Here is a 7,866-nt window from a genome sequence, read left to right as displayed (position 1 = left end):
CTCATCCCGGCCGGGCTCATCCCAGCCGGGCTCAGCTCATCCCAGCCTGGCTCATCCCGGCCGGGCTCATCCCGGCCGGGCTCATCCCAGCCGGCTTCATCCCAGCCGGAGCCGGCGGCGCTGGAGGTGTGAGCGGGGCCAGAACCGCCCCTGGATATTCACCTCTTGCTTTTAAGCAAATCCTTTCTGCTGCCCATGGGGAAAAAACTCTTCCTAGGCAGTCTTGCATCACACCTGGTTGGAAACGAAGCCAACCTCACTGGAGTCAGTAGCCTAAAAGTTGAAGCTGTTTGATTCCCAATAATCTGTTTTCAGTTCTCCTGCCCCTGAAGTCAAGAACTGAACAAAACAAAAGGTCCAGGGGATCCTATAGAATATTAATTGGGTCAGGGCCCTGGATTAGATGAATTCAAACACCTCATGCTCATGACAATTCCAGCTCAAAACACTGAAGACTCGTTCCTTTTCAAGCATGTTTTGCTGAAGCAGAGGCTGTGAAAGGTGCCAGGCAGAGCTCCAGTACAGCCCAGCAGCACCAGTCCTGCCAGGAGCCAGCTCTGGGCAGATATGTGGGAACACCTGGTTATTCCCCTTCTCCCTCTGTTGCTTCTCCCCTTCCCCTGCCTTTCTCTGCCTGCAGCAGCTCCTGGTGTTGATGTTTCTGGTGGCGCTCAGCAAGCCCTGTCTGAGGAATCAACAACTCATATGAGTGCTCAGTTTGGGATCCTCAGTTCGGGATCAGCCAGACCCCCACTGGCATTTCAGGATGAGTGATCTGGACATCCTAGGATGGCATTTTTGACTTGGGATCAGGGAGGACAATTTAAATTACATTTCTGCTCTTCATATCCTAAATCTGGGCAGGAGAACAGCTCCTGTACCAAAACCACCATGGCAGGGTGGAGCAGGGATGGACCAATGCCAGGACCAAACCCTGCTGTCTGCCAGGTTTAAGGGCTCTGCAGGGTCAGGGTGATAGAAGAGTGGGGACAATCCCCCCAGCTTTGCTTTGCTTTGCAGGATGTGACCTGCAAATGTCAGAGCTCTGAAAACACTCATGGGCCTTGTAGCCCTGGCCAGCCTCACCTGCCCCATGCCCATGGGCCCAGGAGCTGCATTTAAGCTCAGTTTAAAGAGAGCTTCAGACTCTTCCTGGCTGTGCTGGGGTAATGCTGGGCTCCAGTACAACCACAGTGATGCCTGGCCTTGGGTCCTTTTGTCCTGACTTCCACCTGTTGGTTGTTTTCCTGGCTCAGTGTCCTCCCTGCACACTGCTCTGCACCTGCTGCTGCTCCTGGACCTGATCCCAGCCCTGAGGGTCAGACTGACTTCCTGGCTAGGCCTAGGACCTGCCCCATCACCGTGATGTTGCTTCATTATCTGTGCTCTTGGTGGGACCTGGCTGCCACCTCTGGCTCTGTGCTGCTCCCTTTTCTGGCCCAACATCTGGGTTTGGGCACAGCCACGAAGACCTGGCCAGCCTGGGCTGGAGATGAAGCTCTGGGACAATGCTGGACTCTTTAGCCCTGGTGTGTGAGTGCTGCTGAGAAGATCAGGGGCTCCCTTCAGCTCTGGCACTGCTGTGGTACAGCCTGAGCAGGGTGGCTTGGCAGAGCCTGTGTCCATGGAATAACCCAGTGTTAAATCCCTGCTGTGCTGGGGGTTTGAGGGGATGGATGCCCTCCTTTCCCCAGCTCTGAGGGACTCCACAGAGAGCACCTCCCCACGTGTGAGCTGCATCTCCTGCATCCTGGCAGCAGCTGAGCAGCCCTGCTGCCAGCCCTCTCCCCTAGCCCCACCCAAAATGAGTGTGTGAAGGGCTGAGAGCTCAGCTGAAATCCATGAGGAAGCACAAAGCCCATCCTGTGGATCCCTGCGTGTGTGGGAATCCACAACCCAACAAACCAGGCTCCAGAAGGTGCTGTCTGGGCACCCTGTGGGGAGGTGAGAGGTGCCATTTGGCTCAGCTGGAAGCTCCCGAATTCCCCTGGGCAGGGGATGTGCTGTGCTTTTAGCTGGGGAGAGGTGGGGTTCCCTGCTGTGGCAGCAGCCTGGGCTGAGGCTGTGATATTAGAGACAGTCTGAGGGGGGCAATGTTATGCTGATCATTTCTGTTTCCTGGTGCTCCATCCCATCTGAGCTGTCTCTAAGAAGGTCACATTTGTAAAAAGCATTTTCCCTTTCTTTTTCCGTGTGCCATTCCAGAGAGGATGGTGCTGACCCGTGGCACCACAGTCCTGAGCAACGCTGTCCTCAGCTCCTCTCTGTCCTTCGGTGGCCCGGGTGGCAGCGTCTGGCCGTGTGCTGATAATCTAATTACCTGCTTACCCTGAGGGCTGGAGAGCAGCTCAGCCCTCCAAGTGCGACACGTGCTGTTCAACCCCGGCATCAGAGTCTCCTCTGGGGACAGAGCAGCTTCTCCTGCTGGTCACGGCTGCTGGGAGTGCACGCAGCACCCTGGCCTGAGGTTTCCTTTGGGATCCCTGTCACTCTGCCCAGTGACTCTGCAGCTCCTAGGCATGGTGTGACATCTGATCTAGCTCCTTCGCTGGATGTAGCTGTGAGTTGCCTGTGAGGATGGAGACCTGCTCATCGTTCAGCTCTGGACAATGTGGGGAAGAGCTCAGGGGAACTGTGGGTTTGGGGCTGTGGAGCCTTGCATATGTGAAAAACTGCAAGAGCCTTGGCTCCCCTGGGCCTGCCCTGCAGAGATAAAATCAGAGGTGTCAGCCCCTGTGTCTCTTGGTCCTCATTCAAAAAGTGGACTTGAATAGAGACATGTGTTCCCTGGCCACAGCTGGGCTTGTGCTCAGCCTGGGAGCTGCATCTGTACTGTTCAGTGACCCTCTGCAGGAGCAGAGTGTCCTGCTCCCGCTGGGATTCCCTGGAGAGAAGTGCTGCAGGAAGGGGTGTGGGGGGAATGTGTTCTGGATGGGGCCTGGAAGGCTTCCCTCCACCCCTCCCTAAAGGTCCCAGAGCAATAGGCTGTGCTGTGAGCTCAGGGACGGGCACAGAAGGGCTCTTCCAGCTCTGTGGAAGAGGGCAGGAAGGTCAGAGTGGGGCACTGGGGTCATGTTCCAACCCCAGCTTGGACACAGCAGTGCTGCTCCTGTGGAGGTTTTGATCTGCAGGTGAGCTGAACCTTTAGAGCTGGTGCTAAAAACCCTCAGGAGGAGCTTGTTGTGCCAGACTGGGGTGAATCTGGGTGCAAAGCTTGTCTCTGTCGGTGTGTGGTGCTTACAGGGAGGGCAGCAATCTCAGCAAACAGGGTGGCAGAGCTGCGTTGCTGAGTCACGGCTCTGCTACACCCAGCTGTGATCAGGATGTGTTTGTTCTTTTAAGGAACACAAAAGAGGAAGGTGCCCCCACGTCCTGATTGCTGGAAATCAGACTGAGCTGCACTGAGACCTGCCCAGCGTGGTGGGGAAAGCCACTGGGACATGCTGGAACACGCCTGGCTCACGTGCTGCTCTGGTCTCTGGGCTTCTCTTTGTGAAACCTGGGCTCAGGACAGGGAGGGACTGCTGTGCCCCTGGGCTGGAGCTCCACGGTGTGCAGGCACCACAAGGTCCCCCCGTCCTGCATGGTGGGGTCTCTGGGCACTGACCCAGGCAGGGGGGAACCAGGCAGGTTCAGTAATTCCCAGCAGCAAAGCCTTTCCCCAGTGAACCTCCCACCATCCCACTGTAAATAAGGTGGTTCCAATGTTGCAAGCAGCAGCAGGTTCAGTAATTCCCAGCAGCAAAGCCTTTCCCCAGTACCTGAGGGATCATCCATCGTGGTGAAGGTGATGGGTGCACTTGGCCACGGGCTGCCTTGTACCCACCCACCCCCTTATCTCCTGTCTCCTCAGGATGATCTTGGCATAAAATTATGTTGGTCTGTCCTTGGCAGAGATCACATCCTGGTGAGGTTTCTGTCTTAGCTGCTGTGGCTGGTCCAGCTTTCTCTCAGCTCCTCTTGACAGCAGTGGCACAGGAGGAACGGGGCCACATCTTTCCACAGGGTGGAGGTGGCTCCTTGTCTTTACCCACAGGGTTGAGATTCCTTGTCTTTACCCACAAGAGAAATCCAAGGGCAGCCAGAGCCCAAGAGCCCAGGAGGAGCTGAGCTATCTGGCAAGGTGAACCCTGCTTCCATTTGTGATGATAATGGCCTTGTTCTCGAAGTTGAACCCTGGATTTGAGCAGCGACAAAGGCTGGCAAAGCAGGTAGAGCAGAGGGCAGGGTGCCCCAGCTCTGCACTGCAGGGACTGTGTGCTCCTCTCACCTGGGACCCAAACTGGTGTGTGAGAGTGGGGCTGCCTTTATCCTTAGACATCCCACAGCTTCCAGGGTGGGCCTGGGAGGCATTTCAAAATCTGAAACACAGACCACTGCTCTTTCCCACAGCCCAAAGCACTGGCTGTGTTTCTCTGCCTTCTCTCTGCTTTCTCACTTTCAAAGCTGTCTATATACCAGCCCTGGGGGGTACATTCTTGTCCAGTGGGATCTGGAGAAGCCCAGCTCCCCCATAGCTCATTTCAGGTTGCCTTATTGTCCAGGAGATGCTCAGAATAGGTTGAAATACACAATGCTGGGTGCAAACTGTCCCTCTGTGTGACAGCCCTAATCTGGTTATGGGATCAGTGCAGCAGGCTTGCAGCAGCCCACGTGGCCCTGCCAGTGGCTGCATCCTGGGCTGTGCCCATGCTGGGCATGTCATCAGCTGGGTGTGAATTTCTGTGCTGCTCAAAAATACCCCAAGATGGGAAAATGCAAAGTGTTTAACCCTCATCTGTTCCCTGGGTGTGTCTCAGGGGGTTTCTGCTGCAGAGGTTCTTTCTGTTCTCAGCTTGGTGTTGTTTTGGGAGTGTGAGGGCTGTGGTTTCCCTGTGAGCAGTGCCAGACAGGAGCCCCCCAGAGGGATCTGCCCCATGGTGCCTCTGAGGAGTCATCAGCCCCCCGAGGAGCTGTTTGGTGACCCTCTCTGTTTTCTCTGACACTCTTGGCCCTGCAGTTGCAATATCCTTAGGAAAAGCCCAGCAGCCACTCCCTGCTGATGGGAGAATGTCTGCCTGAGGCCAGGGGTAGTGCAGGACCTGCTTCTGCTTCTGGAGGCCAGTGTTGTGTCTGCTTCCAGCTCCTTTGAGAGCAGAGGGGAGATGAAGTCCCATTGGGGAGCAGGGTGGATCTCAGCGGGGTTTTTGCCCTTCCCATTGACCACAGAGTCCCATGATCCCCAGCAGGAGCCCAATGGGACACAGCTGAGTTCCCACCAGTGACTCCAGTGACGGATCACCCTGGGGCAGAGGTTCTCCCTGCCCTGCAGGGAAGCTGCAGAAATTAAATGGGAATTGCTGGGGTAACTTAAGGCTTTGTTTTCAAAAATAAAAATTCTGCAGAAGCAATGGATGTTTGGGCTGAGAATGCCTTATCTGGAAAAGTTGACCAATACAGCATTATGTCTTATTTATATATGGCACTGGCATTTATACTGATAGAATTAATAAATCTAAACACATTTTCTTCCATTAGCCCCTTAGAATGGGCTTTAGTGAGATACTGGTATCTGGTAAAAAAAAAAAACCAAACCAACAAAAATCCAAAACAAAAACCAACCCAACAAACCAAAAAAAAATCCCAAACCAAAATAGGAAAGTGCCTTTTTTAAGATCCAAGCCCAGCATAAACACACTTCTTATTATTTTTGGAAAGCTGCTTGCAGGTGTCAGCAGCCCTGACACACAGCTGGTATTAACTTCTGGGGGCAAGAGAAAGGCAGCAGGTTTAAATATAGCTCCTGGGAAATAAGCATTGGAATAACTTCCAAGATCAGTTTTACCCCTACTTTGCTGCATGGAATTTTTCCCTAAAAATACAAAATATAAACATTTAACCTCAGAGACCAGACACATGTGCAGAGGAGCAGTTGCTTTCCTCCAGGATGGCCCCAGAGCATCCTTGTGCTTGTCCAGACAGGGCCCTCTTTGTGCCTTTCTGGTTTCCAAAGTGGGAATTCACCATTAAAAGACAGATTTGTTCTTCTTGAGCCTTCTGGCTGCAGAGAGATGTGTGATGTGTGCTCTCATAGGGAAACACAGATTTAATACCAACAGCCCAGCAGCTACTGCAAACACCCAATTAAGCCAGAGGTAAAGATGGATAAAGTGGATCAGGGTCAGGTCAATTAAAATCAGCCCAAGCCGTGTTTCTAAGGCTCTGCAACACACTTGTGTCCAATGAATGCACTGTGCTGACACTCCTGGAAAGAGCTGAGTCTGCAGCACACGTGTATTTGCTAAGCAGGAAAAAACCCAGGAAAAAACCCATCAAAAACCCCTTACTGCACCATTCCCAGTTGATGGGGCCAGTTCAGCTCCATTTGCCTCTTTCTGACCTTTGCTATCACCTCTCCTCCCAGCAGAAAATTACCCACAGGCTATTTTTTATTACCTTGTAATTTCCTCTAATCTCAAATAAATGCTTTAATTGACCTCTGTCCTCCCAGTGTACATGGCACAGCGAGCAGGGCTGTGCCCCAAAAGATCCTTGTAAAGCACTGTCTATTCTCACCAGGGCCATTTATTGTATTTATTTATTGCTGTAATTGCTTTGAACCAGAATCAGACGTCAAATATGTGATGCTGTAAGTTGTTATCTAGGCAAAATAGATGTTTTTCAGGTGGCTGATAAAAAAAGCCCATGATATGCAAGGTGAAATGGTCCATGTGAGCCAGAGCTCTCCTTGCCCAGAGGCAGGTTCACACACAGTGCCTAATTTGTACCCTGCCTGGACCCTTTTGTTTGTGCCCAAACCATCTGTGCACACCTAGAGAGGGGAGGGCTGTGTTTTCCAAATTCAGCATGTTCAAAGCTTTGGGAGCTTAAAACAATTTTAAAATATATGCTGTTTATTCCTTGTTTTCCATAAGCCCGTTCAGTGCTGCTCCACCCCACAGCTCCTGAGTGGTGCTGGCCCCACACTTGGCAGCAGCCAATGATTACTTTCCCCTGCCAGTCACTGTTTTGTAAAGAACATTTTTGCCTGTTAGCTATGAGTAATGTGCTTTGTCTCACAGCATGGATGCAGTCAGGGCATCCCTGAAAGGTTGTATTTAATAAAAGAGAACATGGTGATGAACCTTCCACATCAGCCAAGCCCTGGGCTGTTCCCACAGGCTCCAGTGCAGTGCACCAGCCCAAATAACCTTGGGATTTGAGCTGAAAATACTGTTTTCTCAATGCCTGCTTGGCTTTGGGGCAGAAATTCCATCACTGCTCTCATGGCAAAGCTGGGGAGGAGTGACAAGGGAGGCTGGTGACATTTCCCTGTGGAGCAGCGGGCCTGTGGCTTCTCCTGCACTCACTGAGCAGTGCCAGCACCAGCCTGCAGCTTTCAGGGCTGCCTGTTGTCACCTGGCTGTGACAGCACAGGGCTGGAGGAGCACCCAGCCTTCCCCATCCCCACAAGCAGAGCTCTGTGTCGCTAATCCCCTGCTGCCAGCTCCCACAAACAGTGTCCATCTGGAGTAAACACAGCTGGGGAAGGACATGAGGAAACTTTATTTTGCAACCATTTGTGGTAGTGTTCACAACCACAGCCCCAAGTGCTTTCTGTGCTTACGCAGCAGAGCAAGTAACAATAGTATTTTTCATTGATATAGTGGGTTTTGTCTCCAAGGCTCCCTGCAGACCTGGCCTGTGGTCTGGGGATGGCCTCACCTGGGCAGGTGAGCTCCTGCCATGAAGAACTAAACTGTGGTCCTTGTCTCTGCAGTGATTTTGGAAATACCAGCTGCCTGCTCAGTGCCTTCTGGGAGTCTTAGATCTCCTCTCACCCAGGGCTGCACATGGGCCCCAGGGGTGTTCCCAAACTAGGGAAGG

This window comes from Passer montanus, unplaced genomic scaffold (assembly GCF_014805655.1).
Source record: "Passer montanus isolate IOZ18808 unplaced genomic scaffold, ASM1480565v1 scaffold64, whole genome shotgun sequence".
Classification (NCBI taxonomy): domain Eukaryota; kingdom Metazoa; phylum Chordata; class Aves; order Passeriformes; family Passeridae; genus Passer; species Passer montanus.
Note: the sequence above shows the minus strand (reverse complement) of the source record.